We start from the raw sequence: 23,770 nt of genomic DNA, 5'->3' as shown, positions 1-23,770 counted from the left end.
TTTCAAATTTCCAGCAATGAAACACCTAAAATTATTCTAAAGCAACAGTGTCTTCCAGATTTTCTCAATATTGCCATATTTTTTTTGGAACGCCAGAAGCAACAGTAAGCAGCAATTTTACGCCAGTATCTTTACATCGGCCTTGAGACCCGATGATGTCGGAATTATGCTCGATTATCGTCCCTCCTCCATCGCTTGCAGATCGAATTGCCCAGGCCAACCCCCGTTTTGGACATCACATAATCAACTAACCCCTGAACGTTACTACAGTATAATACAGGTTTTAATTATAATTGTTATTATCTTTATTAACAAGATTTGCAGCCCGAGGCTGGCTCATCTCGGAGGTATACAGGTTTCAATACAGTTTCTGCATTTTCGTTCAAATCAAAGTCTAGATGTGTTACCTCTAAAAACCCCTTAACCAACCAAAAGTCTGTTGATTTTGAATTTTTCCTCTTTGCATTATCGGTAGTACTGTGTCTATCATGTTTTCCCTTTAATTTTGGTGAGATTTTTGTTATCGCATAATTACATGCTTCGTGTGGTTGGTTTTAAATTGTATTTATATTTATACAGTGCTATATTCAAAAGTTTAAATTGGTTACTGAACGAATAAACCTGCAACGTGCAAGCTCGATATATTTTACCAGGATTTAATCCTTGATGTTTATTGATAGGTGTGAAATAGGGCTATATTTGTTAACATTATTAACAGTCATACCTCAAATCAGCAAACCAAAACAATACGTGTATAAATTTATCACGCGACACAAGCACCTATTTTTCGCTATACCACCTTAGAACGCGACAACTTAAGCAATGCAGCGTTATTACTTTTCAGCCGATTTCCCTACCATTGATGCCAATTTAATTGTTTATTCAATCTATGAAACCATTTGTAATGTAATGATTCATGCCTAAATATTTTCTCAAACGCTTTGTTTATTACTAATCGTAAAAAGCAAAATCTTATGAAAATATATTTGAACTTTAAGACGATAACATACAACTGAATCTAAATAAGGGTTATTAATTGAACATCTTTTAAATTTCTAAACATTGTTTTTAATTCAAAATTTAAATGCTATTCAGAAACAATTTAGTTTTGTATAAGTAAGTAAATTTTGATTGAAAATATACAATTTCAATATTTGCTAAACTTATTATAATCAACTGAACGGCAACACTTCCAAAACAAAAACAAGCTTGTTTTATGGAAATATGGACAAACATTTGAAAAGGGCACATCAACATTATTAAACATTGGCTTTGTAAGACGCTGTTGAGCCCAATTCAACTCGATCACGCTCACCAATACCACTATCAGGAAGAGTTAACACTTATCTTTCTGGTAGTGGTTTCAGTTTGCGTGGGCGAGCTAAAAAGGGTTCAACATCAATGTTTCTGAAAAAAAGGCTCAAGACCTCTCGAGCCCTTTTCAAATGTTTGTCCAAAAAACATTGTCATGGCCTTCTACGGTTCGATTGAGTTGTCATTGTATCCCCTATTCCACTATTAGTGGAAGAACACCTATGGTACCTATCTCTTACTAATGTAAAAAAAAAATGTTCAGGACCCCCCGATAGAACATTTTCAAACCGGTCTCAAATGAAAGGGGAAAGCCTAAGCTTTCATTTGGTGGGTGTTTCAGCGATACTGATTTTTTTATATTAATGTTTTCTACCAGAGACACCGTGCGAGAATATTCTACGCAAGTACAATAGGGTAGAGGACTATAAATACAACACCATGTGATATACCAAATCAGTCAGAAATAAACCTTGAATTCGAACGAATCTCTCTTCGTGTAATTATTCCCTACCGGATCGTATCCGCGGTAACAGTTTGGCTCTGTAGACAGGATGCTAGTTCCTAACTAGTATCCTCGTGCAAGTAGTAGTGGTGTATTGTGAAGTTACGTAGTGATTGCGGGTAGTGCTGATTCGCGTGAGACGACCTAGTTTGATCCACCGTGAGGATGCTCCAACTGACGTCGACCTCCAATGGACCCTCTACAAACCAGTACCCGCCACCACAAGCATGTCCATACCTTAACATCAACTATCTTCGGACCTCCACACACCCATGTCGGCGATAGAACTTCGAAATCGTCATTGACAACGATTCTTACTGCACCACGTTCGCTAATTCGTCATCGTCGGAGCAACTACGTCACGCACATCGCTCGTAGTTATTGCCTTTGAGCGGTTTCCCAGTTCGCAACAATCCGTTGCCGAAACTAGTGCTCAGAATCGCCGAACGGTCCCTGCCAGCCAGCGACTATTGCTTTGGGATTCACATCTCCATCAACATTCAGCATCGCCAAGCGGTCCCTGCCAGCCAGCGACTTTGCCTTGGGATTCACTTCATCCTCCACGACCTCACATAGCCGAAACGATCCCTGCCAGCCAGCGATTATTGCTTTCGAGGTGTGCGTCATCGTCATCTACAATTCAAATCGCCGAACGGTCCCTGTCAGACAGCGACTATTGCTTCGGGATTAACGTCATCTTCTTCAACACCCCATATCACCGAAGCGGCCGCTGCCAGCCAGCGTCGAATGCCTTCGGGATACATTTGGACATCCAAAATTCATCAAACATCAATGAACCGTTTCAACATTTCGTTGGATATCGCATCATGCTGCTCAATAAGATCGTCTCACGGTGGGCGGCGCATGAAACTTCACGACGAAGATCAAAATCCTTTGCTAACAACTACCAATTCTACCAAACATCAACGCATCATTCATGGAAACTTCGAGCCCAATATCGTCATCATAATCAACATCTTTCATTGAGAATCAACATCACACCTACAACAACCAGTGTACTCGCATGCAAGCTTCAATCATCGCCCAATCCGATCGCTCAAGGTGGGCGGCATAGCATTTCATCAATTCATCAACCCCCATACCAGCAAGGTGAGCGGAACATCTCCTATCATCATAACGATCATCACTACTGTCATCAATATGAGCAAAGTCCTGAAATTGTTCCCAATTTGGTGGGCGGAATGTTCAGGCCAGCAGCAAGCCACCGGGGTGCATCATACAGCACCACACCAGTGGACGCAGCATACCTCATGCTGCCGGCCACAAACACTTCAAATTCACCACTGAAATTACTCACCTGTAGAGCATACCACAACAATCGAGCATACCTGAAACAAAGCAGAAAACAATTAGAGAAAACATTAAATCATAAGCAATCAACTTACCTTTCGATCTTTCCAGACCGAACACAATCTAACGATTGTTTATTTACATTTTCATTCTCTCTATTGTCTGACAGTTCCAGAATATTCAGTCCGTCAATAGTATAACAGTTTAGACACAACACATTATTGTATACAACAATGCACACCGAGAATATTCTACGCAAGAACAATAGGGTAGAGGACTATAAATACAACACCATGTGATATACCAAATCAGTCAGAAATAAACCTTGAATTCGAACGAATCTCTCTTCGTGTAATTATTCCCTACCGGATCGTATCCGCGGGAACAAGCATAAAAATGGTGTTCTGATTTTATCAAACTGCAAAAAGTTTTTGATCGTTAAAAAAACTTCTGTAAACGAATAATTTGAAAAAAAAAACAAATCAAATATTAAAGTTTTCTCTTAAAAATGTCTTTAAAATATGAAGTCGCAGAACCGTTTAAAACTTTAGGCATACAGGAAAAATCCAGCAATCGAAAAACTGGTTTTAAATGGACACACTGCCATTAATGCTAAAATTTGTAATTTTTGGCTACCTTCAAATCCTACTAACATAATATAATTGCCTGATAATATCATTCTGATGTTTGATTACTGTAGAAGGCAATGCTTTCCAAAGTTAAATCTCCAATAGAAAATGTGAAAATCAATTTTCTTGTTTTACATTTTCCGACTCTGCTATCAGGTAATTAGGCCGATGTACGTTAGGGCGAATGGGTCATTAGACCTAAATTCTCAAAACTCAACGGAAACCAGACATGTTTCCTTCTCTTATTATAGGCTATTCTTTATTCGTTTTTAACTCATTCGGGTTAATGACACGTTCGGCCTAATGACCAATTTGGTCTAACGTATTTCGACTGACGAACTTCGGCCTAATGACCCACCATCATCTGAGGCATTTGTTGAAATTCAAAGAATTGGCGAGCATTGCTCCACCATTATAATTCAAAAATGTTTTTAAGCATCAGCTGGGAACTAAATCCTGCATGTACGGCTAATGTAGGGCTGTTCAACGGCTTATTAGAATTACAGGGGATAGGCAAAATGATTGAGATAGGCAAAATTTTGCCTAAATTCAAATGCTCATAACTTTATGAAAAAATGATGAAATTGGATGCATCTGGAAGCAGTCGACGGCAAATTTGGTCTAGTTTCAGGAACTTGCTTGGCCATGCATATTGGCCACTGGACACCGGAGATGTTCCGGATTTTCCGAGGTCATGTCTAAATATCATTTTTTCTGTCGCTTGTATTTTTGTGCGGTGTTAAGTTGGATAGATTTTTACTATTTTCCTAGAAACTAGAACTAATAGGAAGTTGAATGCCGCCGGACGCATCAAGATTGGTTCGAAATCTTCAAAAATATGACCATTTCCGTAAAATGGTTCCGGAAAACATGGTCAGTCATGTGTGTATTTCCAATTATGTAAATATTACCCAGAACTATATCCAAGTGAGCACCAACCTTAGAAAAAATGTTTCCAGCAGCATATTCAGAACCATTAGATACATAGACCACTCTATAGAAGGTTCCAGGTGCCCTGGGGGAAGTGGTCAATTAGGAATCTGGATTAATCTGGAACCATATCAATATGGGCATTAAACTTCATGGTTTTCAAAGCTTATGCTATCCGAAGAATTTCCAGCACCACCGGCTGCCATGACTACTTTATAGTAGGTTCCAGGTGCCCGGGGGATTTGGCCAATTTGGCCGTTCCCATGTTAAGAATCACCTTCTACCATGAACAGTAGGATCCATGTGACTTGGAGGATGAGGAGCATTTTCAGAACCACAGGATGAAATAACCACACTACAGTAGATTCAATGGGCTCCTAGAGATGTGGCCAATTCGGAACATAACCACATCCCCCAGAGCCCATGGAAACTATTATACAGTGGTTATATAAATATGTTGCTCTGTAAATGCTTCTTGTAGCATAGCCTTCACAAATCTTGCTGTTTATACTCATACTGATGTGTTTTCGGGCATGTTTTGAATTGGCCACATCCCCGGGGGCACCTGGAACCTACTATAGAGTCGTCATGGCAGCCGGTGATGCTGGAAATGCTTCGGAAAGAATAACCTTTGAAAATCTTGAAGTTTGATGCGCATATTGATATGGTTCCAGATATGTTCCTAATTGACCACTTCCCCCAGGGCACCTGGAACCTTCTATAAAGTGGGCTATACATCTAATGGTTCTGGATATGTTGCTGGAAACATCATTTTTAAGGTTTGCGCCCACTTGGATATAGTTCCGGATAGTATTTACATAATTGGGAATACAAACATGACTGACCATGTTTTCCGGAACCATTTTACGGAAATGGTCATATTTCTGAAGATTTCGAACCAATCTTGATGCGTCCGACGGCATTCAACCTCCTATTAGTTCTAGTTTCTAGGAAAATAGTAAACATCTATCCAACTTTACACCGCTCAAAAATACAAGCGACAGAAAAAATGACATTTAGACATGACCTCGGAAGATCCGGAACATCTCCGGTATCCAGTGGCCAATATGCATGGCCAAGCAAGTTCCTAAAAGTAGACCAAATTTGCCGTCGGATGCTTCCGGATGCATCCAATTTCATCAATTTTTCATAAAGTTATGAGCATTTGAATTTAGGCAAAATTTTGCCTATCTCAATCATTTTGCCTATCCCCTGTACATCAACACTTAGGCCAGATATACTGCTTACTGGTAGCCTAATGCATTCGCTGGAACTCAAAGCCTTAGCCCGTCAGTAGTGTGAAGTCCACCAGGGGTTGAATTCTGAAAGAAATGAGTATATCTCACTTATCGCTCTCTGTAACAACCATGATCCGCAACACATCATGAGAGAATGTTAGTCATCTTCTAATACAGCTCTGATTTTATCGGGGGATAACAGTGCATGATAAAATTCTAAAAAAGCTCCAAACCTGGGGAGGACTATAGCTATCGGATGTTCGGGAATTGTTTATCATGTCAGTAAAATAAAACACAATGGTAAATGAGCGAGAGAAACGGGTTTCATCATCGCTCCCTCTTTGGGGCTCTCGGTCGCTGCTGCTATTTTTCAAGCTTGTTACAACTTGCGATACACTTCCGATCATGGACCGATACAGATAGGATGCCGTTCTTCGCTTGCTTAGATCATGTTTCAAAATCAAATGAGAACGAATTCTGCAATGTCTGAAGTCCACACAGTATCATAGAGATCATAGTTGCTTGCATCACATTCTCGGCCTTCACCGTAAGGCAGCACTCCGTCTACATTCGAACGGCCTTGGAGCGGTAGTATCCTACATTGCGTGGATAGTAATTGTGCGGTAAAAGTAGAAATCGACAACCGCGACTTGGCGGCTTTCAGCGGAAAAAGCACCAGAAAACGTGCTTCATAATTGATTAAATCAATTTCACCATCGCTGCTGCCGTCTTTGTCGTTTCACGTGAGGCTGCCTCTGCTGTGGCTTTTACTGTGGAAATCCGGCTCCTAATATGGCCTCCGGCACACCAATAACCAGTGGTCCAGAATCATGGCAAAAAGTACTAATTATCAATATTTTACAAGTTTTAGTCATAACAAGTGCTTAAATGCTTGGGTTGAAATTTACTTTAAATTTGAATTGAATTGACTTTTTCAACATGCTTGTAGTTCCATACGAAATTGATCGTTTCTTTCAATATGACAAAATACAATACTTTTCTAAACCTAAATAAAAATAACTTTTGAGCATTGAAAGTATTATGAATTTTGTTGATAAGTATTGTTTAACGCAATGAAGTTCGAATTCGGCTGTAATTTAATCAAGTTTAAAATCAAAAATTGAAGTTTTGGAACAATGTTTGGAAAAATAAAATTGCCATTTTTTTAATCCGAACCTCTGTGCAACAGGGCGAAAAAAAAACCTCACTGGACCCTCGCAAACACAGAGTGACAGAGTTGCTGTTTTCTGTTCACGACCAAGACTACTCTGCTGGGCCGGTAGAAAGTAATTGGATTTTGTAATATGAAACATGCATAGGATGGCGGCTAGAGCTCTCTATCTATAGCGAGGTTCGGCCTCAGCGATGCGCAAACAAGTGTTATTCATGAAAGTGAAAGAAGGAAAATTGCTTCCCACTTACCGGTTACGGAAGGCAGTCAGAGGCAAAGAAATAGGGTGGCGGGGGGATTGATTTTCCGCGAATTGTGTTAGCCAGGTGTACTCGCAGAAGAAACGAAAAATTTTGCACGTGCAAAGACACTTTTGCAACAAGTTCTTAATCTTCTCTTGTGTTGGAGTTTTGTTGGACAAGCGCAGGGCTGGTAGTAGGTCTCTTTTAAGAGTTTTGGTCACTATTTGAATGTACATGTATGTCTCTAAAAAGTCTCGGTATCTAAAATCTGTTTTGACCAAAATGGTCTCTACAGTCACTAGTCACAGATTATAATTCTTCTCAGATTCCTCGAAGAAGAGTTTCAGTAATGCTTCTTATGGTTTCTCTAAAGGTTTCATCTGGAATATTTTCAGAAATTTTGCCTCCACAAATTCCACTGGAGATTTTTTACAAATTCTTCAAAGATTTCGTCCAAAAATTCCTTCAGAAGTTACTCAATGCATGGTCAGAGGAACTGCTAGTAGAAAATCTTGCAGATCTTTCATTTTTTTTTTCTACAGCAGGGCTTTGGTAGCAGCTCCCTTTTTAGAGACTAATCAGAGCTGGGAATGGTAATAGTAGTAGGCTTGACTTTTTGCGAAAATCACGTGGTTCTTCTAATACAGTAGTTCAAAATTGTGAATCTCATCAAGTAGCCTATGTTGGGTACATGAGTTTTCTAAATCAGTAGTGTCATTGAAGGCTGTAAATGCGGGAAATGCAGCGGGAAATAGAACATTTTTCTACAGTAGTTTTGGGTTGCTCTTAGCAACGAGAGTTTTGCTATTTTCAAGGCATTTTGCCCACAGAAGCGATACGCGTGAGTTTCACTGGCTCTGACTCTAATTCTCCCAGCAATTCTTGCAGTGGATTTGCAAAGGGTATTTAGAGTAATTTATCCAGAATATGTTCCATAGGGATTACTATAAAAATATTACCAAAAAACACCTAGGTATTAGTAAAGATTTTTTTGTACTAATTTGTCCACCGTTTTCTCCAGTTGTTAGGAGATCTTTCAAATGTTCTACGAAGGTTTATTCTAGAGTGTTTTGAGCACTTTGTTTAGGTTTTTTTGCAAGAAACCCTGCGGACTCTGAAGTTTCTATTTTTGAGACACCCAGTCGCTACCAGCCCTGCAAGCGAAAGAAACAGAGCCAATACATAATAGCAACCTGACATGCAACACATCAATCCACGCCTGTACAACCACCGAGCATATTCGTCCTCTCGAAACTGTGATGATGAGATGATGATGGTGGCGGTGGCGGCGATGGCGAATTGTGAATACCATCTACCTTCATTTCAACTGTTTGTTAACAAGCACCAAACATGAAAGATCCGAATTGTAATTTCAGCTCCCCCGACTATAAATTACAATGTTTTACGGTGATAGCGTATCATAATGTGGCCGTTGTTGTAGTTGTTGTACCTTAGCTGCAATTTTCCCATCAAAGAAATAAGTGGAAGTAAAAGTGGCGGAACCTTATCAGCTTCGGGTACTGCATTTGACTACAATTTGGGGTCCAATTTCACATGGTGTGTAGCAGTAAATCTTCGGGTTGAGACAGTTTTCTCCCCGGGAATATGCACTTGTACCAGGAATCAGAAGAGTAAGAGACAATGGGAGGAAATATGATGGGGCCCCTTGACGAAGGGAAATCCATGAGCGAAAATAGTAGCATCATACCGAATAGAGTCTTTAGCTCCTAAGCATAACGTGCTAGGAATAAAGGAACATCGTGAAGATCGAGGCTTCTAAAATTAGTTTCACTTAATAAGTGTTTACTAAGTAATTGGAATCGCTACTGGACAGTTCACAACATATTCACAACTGTCACAATCAAATGATTCGGTTAGATGAATATTTACCATGTGATATTTGAGTCGGCAATGGTCAGTGAACACTCTAACCAAGAGGCTGCAATTCTGCCTTGACAAATTTGTAAATATATACTTAGCCACCCCTGTAGATGGGTCAGCAAGGTGCAATTTTGTTTGACGCCACGACTTCAAAATATTCCGTATTGTTTGCGCTAAGTTGCCGCCCAAAAATTAATCTTCGTAATAAGAATAGCTAGGTCAGGGCCAATGAAGTCATGCATTGATACTAAACTAGACCTTGAGTTAGCCGAGGTAAGAGCTTTGACAGATTTACTATCTGAATAGAAGTATATTACTTTACCCATTACGCGCTGATATCGCTCCGCATATAAGACCAAATAATTCTTGGATTATTTCGATACGATACGATCACCAGGCCGGGTTTCTGGTTTAGTTAGAATGTTACACTTTTTAATTTCGAATGGTCAATGGTTTGTTTTCGAAATTCCTGTTATCCTGGAATAATACTGTAGATTCCTGGAAGGAATCAGATGATAATTTTGGACGGATTCTGATAAGGATCCTGAAAAATGATTATGCTGAGAATCCTGAAAGGTGTCTAAGATCTCTGAAGGGTACCTGTTGTTAATCCTGGAAGGTTTCTGTTGACAGTCCTGAAAATGTTCTGATGAAAATCCCGGAAGAAAACTGATCTAATTTTGAAGATCTGATGAAAATTCTGAGACATGGCTGGTAACAGGTCTCTTTCTAAAGATATCTGTTTTTTTAGATTGTATTACTTTTCCCCGAATGTCAGTTCCCCAAACGCCAGTTTCCAGAATGACCCGTTTCCTCGAAAAGTGGAGCAGTTAAAAGGCGCTATAATAGTTTTCAGCGACAGAACGGTGAATTAGGAAGAACGATAAGCAATCAAAATAAGGAGGTGTTTGGGCATTCTAGACTTAACACATGTTGTCAAAAATGCTGAGGACGGTACAACTTGTAAGAACCGCCAATCAAAAAAAAGAGTGCATATCAGATGATCACCGTTCACCGTCCTGAAATGTATAAAGTTATGGCAATCATGAGTGCCAACAACTTTTCGGGGAAATGGGCTATTCCGGGAAACGGTATATTCGGGGCGTTCGGAGAACAACATTCGGTGAAAAGTAGCACAAGCCTTTTTAATACAAGTCTCTAAAAATTCTCTATTTTGACCGGAAGGTCTAGAAAGTCTCTTTTTTTCCTGCTTGCAATTAATCCTGCTACAACTACTATTTATCCCAGAGAAACCTTCAGAGATTATTACGCGACAAATTCACTTATTCTTCAGGAATTTCTTCGCAGATTTCTAGAGGAAAAGCTTCCGGAATTATTCTAGTCATTCTCATTTAGATTTCTTCTGGAAAATTTTCAGAGACTCGTCCAGATATCCGTGCAAAAATTCTTCTGGTGAATCCAGCACCAAATCTCTCTGTTGCGTTTAACAGGATGCTTAGAGGATTTTTTAAAGAATTTACTCCAGCAAATCCTTGAGCACTCCAACTCTTCTACTTCCTGTAATTTCAAATAGGAAAGTTTTCCAAAAGACTTTCGGGGTTTTCTCCAGGTATTTTTTGACTATTTTCTCCACTGGTTTCCCAAGTTGTTATTATAAAAAATCTTTCAAAGACTCCTACAGGAATAAGAATGAATCATAATATGATATTATCACAGTTTTTTTTTCTTAAGAATTCGTTTAGGTATTTTTTCCTGTAAAATCTGTAATAATACGTACGTCAATTTGTTCAGTTATAGATTTCATATAGATTCCTTCAAGAATTCATCCATATCTTCTCCCAGAAGTTGTTCCAAAAATGCCTACAGGGGTTATTCTAGGAAATATGTTCAGTACTCTTCCTAAAATTCCTCAATAAATTTGACGTGCGATTCCTGTTTTTCATATTTTACAAGGAATTTCTCCACATTTCTCAAAAATTTCGAGCAAATTCTAATATGTCGATTATTGAACGAAAGACAACTCTACCATTCTCTCGTCGTGTATATCAAAAGCCAATAACAATGATGACGATCCTATGACAGATTTCTGAGATAATCATGAAAATGTGTGGTTTTTGACGGAAATGTAAAATGGGGTGTTAAGGAATTTGAGTTTTGTAAATAAAAACATATTTTGCCATCAACAATATATTATTTTTTGGTCAATAACGTTGATATTTTCATTCATTTCCATAGGTTTTGTTCAATCTTCAATCAATATTACATCAAGTTGGAACTCCTGCGTATACAAACCGTTTAATTTACTGGTAAATCTTTCATACTTATGGATCCTGTTTGGAAGCTATCAATACATCGTGCAATTATCTTGCAATTTTTTTTTATCTATATGCAACAGGATCATGACCTAAATATTTGCAGTTAACAAATCCTAGAAGGTGTGTAGAGCAACTTTGTAAATAATCTATCATATGTAGGGTTAAGGTGAAACATCTCGGAATGCAAAGATGGCCGGCACAATTGCCAACATCTCCACCTACTCACGTTTTCAAATGCACATAACTGGAGGAATAGTTGGCAAATGTTCCTGATCTTCTTATTTTAAGCTTTCTGCTAGTGCACAAAGCCAAAATAAAAAGTGCACTGTTGTGGGATGCTTTCTTCGCGAGATTTGTGCCTTTGAAGTTTTAGTGCAATCTTAGAAGTTGATTCCAAACTGTTTCACCTTAACCCCTCTACCGGTAGCCAAAAAAATGAAATTTTTACCGCAATAAAAATATTCAAACCTTGATAACTTTTTTGCTCCTCAATATTGTTGCACCATTTTTTTTTTTTCAAAAAACTCTTCTAGTTTGAGAATCCATGTCGATGTCCACATGGCCACATGGCCAATGTTGTCAAAAAGAGCTCAGAAATGACAAAATATTTTTATTGTGACTATTCATTGCTTAATCAATGGATCAATGACTTCAAAACCATATCCAAAAAATTTCACTTTTTCCAATCATTTTAGCAAAGTGATCGAACGAATTTTGAAAATAGTATCAAGAGAAATCTTATACTAACATAAATGAGTTCTTATAAAGAATCTCCTACCAGTTTTATCGAATTTCGAGATTAGTCATTTTTTATGATATTCAGTGGCTAGCAAAATTAGACCCCTTAACCTGTACAATGCAGTTTTACTTCACGGAACAACCCAAAAGTATATTTATAATACATTACCGCAAAAATCGAATGAGTTGTGTTACTTAGAAAAAGTAGAATAAATAATCCCTATACACCCCACTCATTTTAAAAAAGAGACTTTTTTCATAAAAAAATATTAAAAATCGAAATCAAGATAAAATTTTCAAAAATTCAAAACACTAATCAAATATAATTATCTTTTAAGTCACTCACCATTTTTTCTCAACATTGTTTCATACTTGTTTTTAATTATGAATCGTGGTTTACGGCTAACCAGCCGAGTGGAAGTTTAACAACTACCGAAAAGCTAAACATTACATATAATTTGCAATTGGATTAGATGGACAAATTGATGTGAAGATTTGAGAAAAAGTTACACGTCTTCTCAGTGAGAATCGAACTCACGACTCCCCGATCTCTAGTTGGGCGCGTTACCACTACGCTATGAGAGGACTCATGAACGCAGAAGTTAACCTGAATTCGATTTCAGCTCAATAATCACGTGGTCCTTTTTCGCAAAGTGCACCTCTTTCGGAAGAATTAGATGCCCATCCAAACACAACGCTTTCTATTATCCAATGCCTAGCCCGAGAGTGCATTATTTTTTAGGTAATGAAATAGCACACAACACTAGCCAGCAACTGTACTGGCTGAGGTTTCTATTGTGTGGGCTTCCACAATAGAAAACGACAGATTCTGAGGAGGAATCTCTATAGTTTTGATTCATATTACGGACATCGAATCATCATACTTACTCTTTAATTTTGAATCGCTAGTACCTACTGATTTTGATTTGGCAACTTGAAAAGCCAGAATATAAACAGAATATGGCCTTTTGATGTTTCTTATTTCGGGCTCTAACCTTATTTTGTACCAAATTCCGGACACTTTCATTCGAATTCTGGATAGCCTATGCAAAGCATAATTCGAACCATTGATTAGGCTCAGCCCTCAGAGAGACGTCTAAGCGAGTTGGTTATTCTAAATTTGAATGGATATCGTGGAAACTGCTTATAAAACACTCCGCCAATCCTTAGTGACTAGTTTTGAACGGTATATTTTTAAAGGTTTCAAGTAAATCGATTCATATATAAAATAGAGTGTCCGGAGTTCTGATAAGTATCTGTTTTTTTTTTTTTTTTTTTTTTTTTTTTTTTTTTTTTTTTTTTTTTTTTTTTTTTATAGTAGGGTACAAAAAAGCTTCAAAAGCCAGGCCTGTTGTGTGTTGGCACGGTGTTGTGGGCCTCACGTTAGGCGTGCTTAACCACTAAAAAACTTTCCCTACTGCTCCTGTGCCTCGATCCCCCCCGGAACTACATCAGGCAACTACATCGGGGGAGGGCTGTGCTCATGCACTTCTTCAATCTCAGCCTCTAACTGTTGTGCTAGTTCGCTGTTGGAGCGTTTTGCCCAATTGGCGGTTGAACATCTCGCCGGGACTTTGGACAGCTTTCTGTGCGACGACGCATACTTCCCTTGAGCTGGCCTCGCGTCAGAGCTCTGTTGATCTTCAACTGGACGCTCATGTGCACTTCGTTGCGCTACGACGACTCGTTCTCCGCTGTTGCTGTTCGAGCTCTCCTTGTTGACCAGTTGGATGCCGAGGTCGGTCCAGCGATTCCGGTTGGAGGATGACTTCCGGTTCACTGGCGCCCAGACGACCCAAAACTGGTTTGTGACGATCGATGCTACTCGGCTTAGTCCCCGACGGTGGAGCTAGCCTACTCCGGCTACGCGCTTCTTCATGATTCGATACTGACCGGTGGAGTGCCGAAGTCGGTCCAGCGATTCCGGTTGGAGGATGGCTTCCGGTGCACTGGCGCTCCGACGACTCAAGCCGGTGATACGCTACGTACTACTCAGAGTAGTCCCCGGCGGTGGATCTATCTTACTCCGACGAAGATTTCCCCGGCAGCGGAAGATCTCCCGAACCGATGCTATCCGGGCAGATGCCGAGGTCGGTCCTGCGATTCCGGTGGAGGGAAGCTTCCGGTTCACAGGCGCCCCGACGATCATTTGTCGGTGCAACAACGCGATCTACTCAACTAGTCCCCGGCGGTGGACTTAGCTTACTCCGAAGCTGGCCGGGCAGATGCTGAGGTCGGTCCTGCTATTCCGGTGGAGGGAAACTTCCGGTTCACAGGCGCCCCGACGACCATTTGCCGGTGCTATTTCGCGAATTACTCAGCTGGACCCCGGCGGTGGACTCAGCCTACTCCGACTCGACGTTGGTTGGCCAAGTGCCAGGGTCGGTTCTGCAATTCCGGTTGGAGGATGGCTTCCGGTTTGCAGGCGCCCGGACGACTATTAACCGATACTACGCTACGCCCGCTCTACTCGGTCTAGTCCCCGACGGAGGATCTAGCCTACTCCGATCGCGACCCGGAGCTCTCTGGTCTTCACGCCATCTCCTTTGCAGCAACGACATAATCGCCGTTATTCCCCTGTTCACCGCATTCCAGGTGCTTTCATGCTGGCACATGTTCTGCACGATGTTGTCCGGATTTAGGACGTTTGCGGTTTCTGGCATCATCTCGCTTCGTATATCCGTGAATCGAGGGCAGTCGAATATAACGTGCTCCGGTGTCTCCTCGATATTTGGACAGGCCGGACAATGTGGAGATTCTGCGTGTCCGAATCTGTGCAGATATTTCCGGAAGCATCCATGGCCTGACAGAAACTGGGTCAGGAAGAAGTTAACTTCTCCATGTTTTCTGGTCGTCCACACCGACACGTTAGGAATGAGCCTGTGGGTCCACCTTCCTTTCACCGAGTTATCCCACTCCTGCTGCCACCTGGCCATTGTGTCCAACCTAATGGTATTCCTCACATTCCTGGTGTCCCTTCGCTGGTAACATGCGATGTCCTCAGCCACAGTGATGCAGATGGGGATCATTCCGGCGATAACGCACACTGCCTCCGATGATATAGTGCGGTAGGCACTCGCAACCCGTATAGCCATGAGCCGGAACGTACCTGCCAGCTTATCTCGATTACGTTTGGTTCCCAACGCTGCAGCCCAAGCCGGGACTCCATACCTCAGTATAGACGATGATACGGTCGCTAGAAGACGCCTCGTGCTGCTTCTTGGTCCTCCAATGTTGGGCATGATCCTGGCTACGGTGTTAGCAGCTTTCGCTGCCTTTTCGCAGGCATAGTCTACGTGGCTGTTGAAGTTTAGCCTGTCGTCGACCATTACTCCGAGATGCTTTAGAGAGCGCTTCGATGGGATTGCGTGCCCTCCGACGTTGATTTCCAACTGCTGTACCGCCTTGCAGTTGCTGACCAGCACCACCTCCGTTTTATGATGAGCCAACTGCAGCTTGACTCCCGTCATCCACGATTCGATGGTGTCTAGTGATTCCGCCGTCAGCATCTCCACCTCCTCCGCAGTCTCACCAGTTATCGCGAGAACGACGTCATCTGCGAACCCGACGATCTCGACTCCATTTGGCAGTGACAAGGTTAGCACTCCATCGTACATCATGTTCCACAATGTTGGACCAAGTATGGATCCTTGTGGAACTCCCGCCGTGACTTCAATTGACATCCGTCCCTGGTTTGTGTCGTAGACCAGTACCCGGTTCTGAAAGTAACTTTGCAGAACTTTACACAGATATCCTGGAACCCGCATTCTATGTAGGGCTGCGGCGATAGCCTCCCAACTGGCACTGTTGAACGCGTTCTTGACGTCTATTGTTACCACTGCGCAGTATCGATTGCCTCTCCTCTTCTGCTTGGACGCTTTCTCCGCGCACGCGATGACTGCCCGAATAGCATCCACCGTCGAAGTCTTTTTACGGAATCCGAACTGCCTTTTCGACAATCCGTTCTCGCCTTCCGTGTAGATCGTCAGCCTGCCGAGGATGACCTTCTCTAAAAGTTTGCCAAGAGTATCCAGCAAGCATATTGGTCTATATGAAGCAGGATCTCCTGGCGGTTTTCCCGGTTTTGGCAGTAACACCAGCTTCTGCACCTTCCATCTGTCTGGAAAGCAGCTTTCCGCTAGACACTTCTGCAATGCTGTCCTGAATATGTCTGGGAACGCCAAGATTGCTGCCCTTAGCGCAACATTAGGGATACCATCTGGTCCGGGAGCTTTGTTCAGCTTCAATCCATTCGCAACCGTTATCAGCTCGGCGTTAGACACATGTATACCGGCATTTTCCTCATCTACGTCAGCGTACGGTGTGGGCGGCCACGCTGTTGGAGCATGCGTAGGAAAGAGACCGTTCACTATCGCCTTCAGTTTGTCGGGACACATTTCAGCTGGGGTAACTGGGCCCTTGATCTTCGCCATCACTACTCGATAGGCGTTGCCCCAGGGATTTGCGTCAGCTTCCCGGCACAACTCCTTGTAGCAGTTCGTTTTACTCGTCGAAATTTCCCGTTTGAAGGCGGCTCTGGCCAGCCGGTAGGTCACTTTACGCTCTTCCATGCTGGCTTCGGATCTAGCTCTCTGCACGCGTCTTCTGGCTCTTAAGCAGGCTGCGCGAAGGGTGCTGAGTCTGTCGTTCCACCAGTATGCAGGACGCCGTTGATTTCTTGGCTCCAATTTTCTCGGCATAGTTGCGTCACACGCTCTCGCCAACGCTTCTGTCAGCTCTCCTGCATCCATGTTTGGAGCGTCGCTTACTGCTCGGAGTGCTTCGACGAAAAGATCCTTATCGAAATGCTTCGTCTTCCACCTTCGTTCTCCATTCCTCCTCTGCCATACTGAACAACTTCTCTGGCCAACGCAGTAGTGGATCGCCTGATGGTCACTGTGTCTTACTTCTTGGATAGGGAATCGGCCCATTACTTGAATCGCCGTCGTCTCTGCTCTGTCTGCTACCCAATTGCCGTTATCGGGAGGAACCCGATACGGTTCTGCAATGATCGCGATGTCGCACTTTGTTTCTGTTGTCGACTGCCACAACAGTTGTTGTGCGGCGTCGCAATGGTTGAGGTTCACCTGCGTTATCTCCATCATCATTACTGCCCTGCCTTCGCCTTCTGATATTTGGGGCACTTGAAGCCACCCGTCGTATGGGCGTTACCTTCCTCCACCTTACACAGCATGCACCTAGGTGTATTCAGGCAGTCCCTGCCAACGTGACCTTTTTCACCACATTTCCTGCAGTGTTCGGACCTGTCCGGACCTTTGCAGTTTATTGCCCGGTGGCCGAAATCCATGCATTTGAAGCATCTCTCCACCGGATTTGTCTCCCGAGGGATCAGTTTCAGCGGGCAAACCGACCATCCCACCTTGATCTTACCAGCCTCGACGAGTTTTTTGGCTGCTGCGACTGGTAATCGGATCGTCGCTATTTGCATACCTCCGTAAGCTCTCCTCAGCCGGATGGACTTATCGAAATGCTTCGTCTTCCACCTTCGTTCTCCATCATCATTACTGCCCTGCCTTCGCCTTCTGATATTTGGGGCACTTGAAGCCACCCGTCGTATGGGCGTTACCTTCCTCCACCTTACACAGCATGCACCTAGGTGTATTCAGGCAGTCCCTGCCAACGTGACCTTTTTCACCACATTTCCTGCAGTGTTCGGACCTGTCCGGACCTTTGCAGTTTATTGCCCGGTGGCCGAAATCCATGCATTTGAAGCATCTCTCCACCGGATTTGTCTCCCGAGGGATCAGTTTCAGCGGGCAAACCGACCATCCCACCTTGATCTTACCAGCCTCGACGAGTTTTTTGGCTGCTGCGACTGGTAATCGGATCGTCGCTATTTGCATACCTCCGTAAGCTCTCCTCAGCCGGATGGATCCTTATCGAAATGCTTCGTCTTCCACCTTCGTTCTCCATTCCTCCTCTGCCATACTGAACAACTTCTCTGGCCAACGCAGTAGTGGATCGCCTGATGGTCACTGTGGGTGTATTCTTCGCTAACTCTCCAGTTCATATTGGTGATCAGCGACGGGCTGCAAAAGGTCACGTCTATGATGGACTCCCTACCGTTTTTGCGAAATGTGCTAGCGAGACCGTCGTTGCACAGCCTTACGTCGAGCTTCGCTAGAGCTTCAAGCAAACTGTAGCCTCTCGCGTTGGTCAGTCTACTACCCCACTCCACGGCCCACGCATTGAAGTCTCCTCCGATTATTACCGGCGTTCGACCGATCAGCTTGTCGGTTAGCACATCCAACATCTGGGTGTACTGCTCCAGTGTCCATCTCGGGGGGGCGTAAAATTAACGAAATCTTCGTGTGTAGCTGACACACGAAGATTTCGTTAATTTTAACGATCACGAAGCCCTCGTATGAGCGTTCGACTACTTCTTGGATAGGGAATCGGCCCATTACTTGAATCGCCGTCGTCTCTGCTCTGTCTGCTACCCAATTGCCGTTATCGGGAGGAACCCGATACGGTTCTGCAATGATCGCGATGTCGCACTTTGTTTCTGTTGTCGACTGCCACAACAGTTGTTGTGCGGCGTCGCAATGGTTGAGGTTCACCTGCGTTATCTCCATCATCATTACTGCCCTGCCTTCGCCTTCTGATATTTGGGGCACTTGAAGCCACCCGTCGTATGGGCGTTACCTTCCTCCACCTTACACAGCATGCACCTAGGTGTATTCAGGCAGTCCCTGCCAACGTGACCTTTTTCACCACATTTCCTGCAGTGTTCGGACCTGTCCGGACCTTTGCAGTTTATTGCCCGGTGGCCGAAATCCATGCATTTGAAGCATCTCTCCACCGGATTTGTCTCCCGAGGGATCAGTTTCAGCGGGCAAACCGACCATCCCACCTTGATCTTACCAGCCTCGACGAGTTTTTTGGCTGCTGCGACTGGTAATCGGATCGTCGCTATTTGCATACCTCCGTAAGCTCTCCTCAGCCGGATGGACTGCGGTGCTTCTTCCAGGTTGCATTGGGATAACAGTGCACCCCTCACGTCGTCTTCTGTTGTGATCTCGTCCAGTTCTCTGCATTCGATCACTGCCTCCTGGGATAAGGCTCTCACGCTTGCCTCGTTGCCCAGCGACTTCGCGACGAGCTCTCGGCAGGCCGAACTCTTGATCGACGGATCTTTTTTAAGCTCAAAGAGCATGTCACCTTTCTGGGTGCGCCTGGTTCTCACCACGTTTTCACCCAGCTCCTTAAGCTCTGGGTCCTCCCTCACTCTCCTGAGAATCGCCGCGTAGCTTGTCTTATCGCTTGCCTCAATGACAAGAGCATCGCCCCTGAACCTCTCGCGAGGTGACCGTCGCTTTTCTTTCTTCTTCGGTTCCTTTTTTTGCCGCTTCCTCTCCTTACGAGCTGTATTCTTCTCCTTTTGACCTTTCACGGTGCGCCATTCACTGCCGTTCTGCTCACTGACGCACTCATTGTCGCTTCTCTGCTTTTTGGGATCTTCCTCCTCTCCTGGTGTATCCCTCGTTCTTTTTTCCGAGCGGGTGGTCGGATTGCTCCTAGGCGTCTCCTGTGCAACGGCTGTTGCATTCACCGAAGTTAATGCTTTTTCTGCTTTTTCCGCTCTACTCCGCAATTCCTTCTGTCCGCGTTCTGCGGCTGTAACGGCAGACTTGATGCTAGTGACAAGCTGCTTGATTCTGAGGTGGACGTTGTTTTTCGTCTTGACGAACTCATAGAGTTCATTGACCTTCCTCTTTACTTCCGACAGCTCCGACTTCTCATGCTGCCTGTCGTCTTGAGCGGTGCTACTCCCCGATTTTGGTGTGAGCACTTGACTCAGGAAGCCTGCATCCCGCTGGTTTCCCGGTGGCTCACTCGGTGTGCTGCATCTGCTAGTGCTGGCTGCTACCGTCTGTGGTATCACTGGCGATCTCTGCATCTTTCCGCTCCTTGCGAATACTATCGCGTCTTCGTTCCCTCCACTAGATTCTCCATCCAAATCGATTATTTGCTCCATTCGATTGGGTCCCCCCTTCGGGCCGCTATCTCTACTCGTTGTAAATAGTCGCCTCTCGTGATCCCATGGTTGTCTATGCAAGCAGGGAGGCCATGCTAGGGTTGACACAATCCTTCATGGGGGTTGTGTTCAGAGCCGGATCGGCGTAAGTCAGGAATGTTACATCTGAGCCTACTACTCACCGAGGTTGGTGACGAGTTTCGAACGTACACGAAGGCCTGCCAAGGTTTTATCAGGACGGAGGCAGTTTCCTCATAGTCCTATTCGCCGTTTCAAGTTGGTGTCACCCTTCCTTATTCAGGGAACAGTAGAGTACGCTGCCAGCCCACGACTGTTAGTCGACGTATCCAATCCGTAATCCGTGTCCTGTCCGTTGTTCTGCGTTGTGACCAGTATACCATAATCAGGATTTTACTGGCATCCATCCTGATGTGCCGGTTGGCACTCCAGAGGGCTAAGGTACTTTGAAAGCGGTACCAGGTCGCTTGTTCAGGGTTACTTGCAGATATGTGGTTTTTTGTAGAGATTCACCAGAGCCCACTGATGAACCCCCGCCACATCCTAGGTAGACCATGCTTGAGGCCCTGGTCAGATGGACCAGACGCTCGGTCACCTCCCGAAGGAAGTACTAAAGGTGGTATTCCATACGACTGTATGTACGAGTTTCGCTTGGAAAGGGTAAAAATCCCAAGCTCCCACCTGGCACCTCCTCACTCTAGCTGATGTCAGAAGGACAACAGTGCCCAGGTTGCACTACCAGCTAAGTACGCAACCCTTAGCTGGCGGTCTTTGTCATCGTTAGACCCGTGGAAGCGTGAGGTAGGGGCTTGTGAGGACCAGAGCTATATTGGACGCTCCTTCCTGGTTGTCGACTCACCATTTTGCAACCCATGAGTATCTGGTATAGATTACGATGAAACTCCTGAGATGATTCTGATAAGAATCCTTGAAGGATTGTTATAAAAATATTTAGTTGGTTCTGATAATATCCTGAGATGATGCTAACGAAAATCCTGGTTATAATCCCTAACATAACCTAAATATAATGAGTTAGTTGTGGCAGTAGAAGATTGCAACGATTTTTGTCTGAAATTATCAAAAATTTTATTCGACAATGTTTCAACATTGGATATTCTATGTAACTCCATAAGGGGACGGACCTGGTGTAGTGGTTAGAACACTCGCCTCTCACGCCGAGGACCTGGGATCGAATCCCATCCCCGACATAGTCACTTATGACGTAAAAAGTTATAGTGACGACTTCCTTCGGAAGGGAAGTAAAGCCGTTGGTCCCGAGATGAACTAGCCCAGGGCTAAAAATCTCGTTAATAAAGTCAAACCAACCAACCTATGTAACTCCATATTACTATACAAGAGAAGGAGCTCTTCAGAATCATATTCAACATTTTATTTTGAATCCTATGTAGAGCTTTCTTCCTGGTATTACAACAGCTAGTCGATATTGGTACAGCATACAACATGGCTGGCCTGAAAATTTGTTTGAAGAGCAAATGCTTGTTCTTAAGTACAAGTTTGGATTCTCTGTTAATAAGTGGATACCGACATTTTACTTATTTGTTACATTTGGCTAGATGCCCTCAATGTGATTTTTGAAAGTATTTTTTTTTATCTAGCATGAGCCCCAGATACTTAACTTCATCTGACCAATTTATTGGAACCTCTCTCATCGTGACAACATGTCTCATTAAAGGTATAAAGAACTTTTTGTGTGTGTGGGAATATTATTAGGCGCCGTCCACAAATTACATAACGCTCTATGGGGCAATTTGGTGCAGCCATCTTTTAGTAATGAGCTTTTTTGTTGCTGGTACCACGCTGGCCAAATAAAGATCTTGAAAACTTTAAAAAACTTCATATCGTAATTTTCATATTTCTCAGAGAATACTCAACCGAATTGGGTGATTTTTTCAGAGTAGCTCCTTATTACATGGCATGGTATAGTCCACATATTATTTTTTCGATAAATTGGCGTTAAACATAATGGCCGCCTAAGACATTTTATATGGAAAATGTGGGTCCCCCAAGGAACATTGGAATATCTTTAAAACCCTATCACCAATCATCAATATCGACACGGATTCTTAAACTAGAAGAGTTTTTTAAGAACTTGTGAAAAAATGGTGCGAAAATACCAAGAAACAATAAAGTTATCGCGATTTGATTTTTTTTCTTGCTGTAAAAAATGAAGCTGCTGGTAGAGGGGTTAAAAGCGTTATGGACGGGGGGAGGGGGTCGAAATTGTCAATTTTAGCGTTACGTTATAAAATGGACGCTGTTTTAGTTGAGTTTTGGAAGCATTAGGAAAAAAAAATCCTCCATTTTTGTAAGTATGAAGCAAAAATATCCAAACTTTACTATTGTATACTACCGTCGATGGGGGTGACAATGGGTCTAGGGGGTGAGATTGGGTCAAAACAAATAAATATGATTCATGAAATATTTCAGCCAATAACGCTGGTATTACTAAAATTTATAATTCATATGCTAAATAATCAATCAAAATCAAACCAATCAAAATATGCACTTTTAGAATTAGTAGTTTTTGTTTCATATGCCAATAAACTTTTATGTTGAAACTAGTGAAAATTTGTTAATGTTTCGAGAGCATTGTCAATATCAAGTTTGGTTTGCAAAGGAATGTTAACATCAAGATTACTATCGATGTATGTTTCATATATATTCCACTCTGCTCATAAATAATTGAATATGGAGCTGACAGAATTGAGAATGGCTTCATGGGTTGAAATCTAACAGGAATATGATAGAATCAAAATCAGCATGAGTAACGAGTTGGCTGCAAAGGTGACTAGAGTCGGTTAAGACCAAATCAATCGTAGCTGGGTTTCTAGAAAAGGAAATACAAATTGGGCTATCAGGGTATTTAATTAAGAAATATTCGAACAGCACTCATCAAATAAAATTCTGCCGTTGGAATTGCATTGTGAATTATCCCATGAGCGAAGCTTTGCATTAAAGTCACCAATGACAAAAAATGACTTTTTGTGAGTCAATTTCCGCAAGTCAGTTTAAGGCAAATTTACATCCTTCCCAGTGCCTTGAACAGGCAAATAGGTAGCTATGAAAGTATATTTACCAAGCTCTGTCTTAACAGAAACACTCAAAGCTTCAAAAACTATAGTTTCAAATGACGAAAAAAGTTGATGTTTTATACGCCTATGAATGATGATAGCAACTCCACCACATGCTCCATCCAGTCGATCATTACGGCAAACAAAAAAGTAGGGATTGAAGAGGAGGAGGCTTGTGAATGAGCTTGATTGTAATTTACTTGATAAGTATGAGTATTAGGCAAGCGATCGTTAACTGAAAAATGAAAAAAAATTGCAGATTCTGCCTGGGAATTCCGGCTAAGAAAAACGTTGCCGTTCATCTATCTGGTACGAGCCTCAACGATTCGTTTGCGAGAAGGGCAATCCCAAAAGTTAGACTTCTGGTTGCCCCCGCAATTTGCGCATACAAACTTTTTGGTATCTTTCTTCACAGGACAGACGTCCTTA

General features: G+C 42.8%; 1 protein-coding gene and 1 non-coding gene across 6 annotated transcripts in view; one reads left to right on the top strand and one right to left on the bottom strand.

Annotated features, from left to right (window-relative positions):
* Nucleotides 1-23,770, top strand: part of LOC5564403 — a 297,528-nt gene that overhangs the window by 64,483 nt on the left and 209,275 nt on the right. The gene's annotated exons all lie outside the window — the stretch shown is intronic.
* Nucleotides 12,746-12,817, bottom strand: Trnas-aga. Its single transcript has one exon. It is a non-coding gene; the product is annotated as a tRNA-Ser (tRNA).

This window comes from Aedes aegypti, chromosome 1, assembly GCF_002204515.2.
Source record: "Aedes aegypti strain LVP_AGWG chromosome 1, AaegL5.0 Primary Assembly, whole genome shotgun sequence".
NCBI lineage: Eukaryota > Metazoa > Arthropoda > Insecta > Diptera > Culicidae > Aedes > Aedes aegypti.
This window is presented reverse-complemented; position numbering and strand designations above follow the sequence as displayed.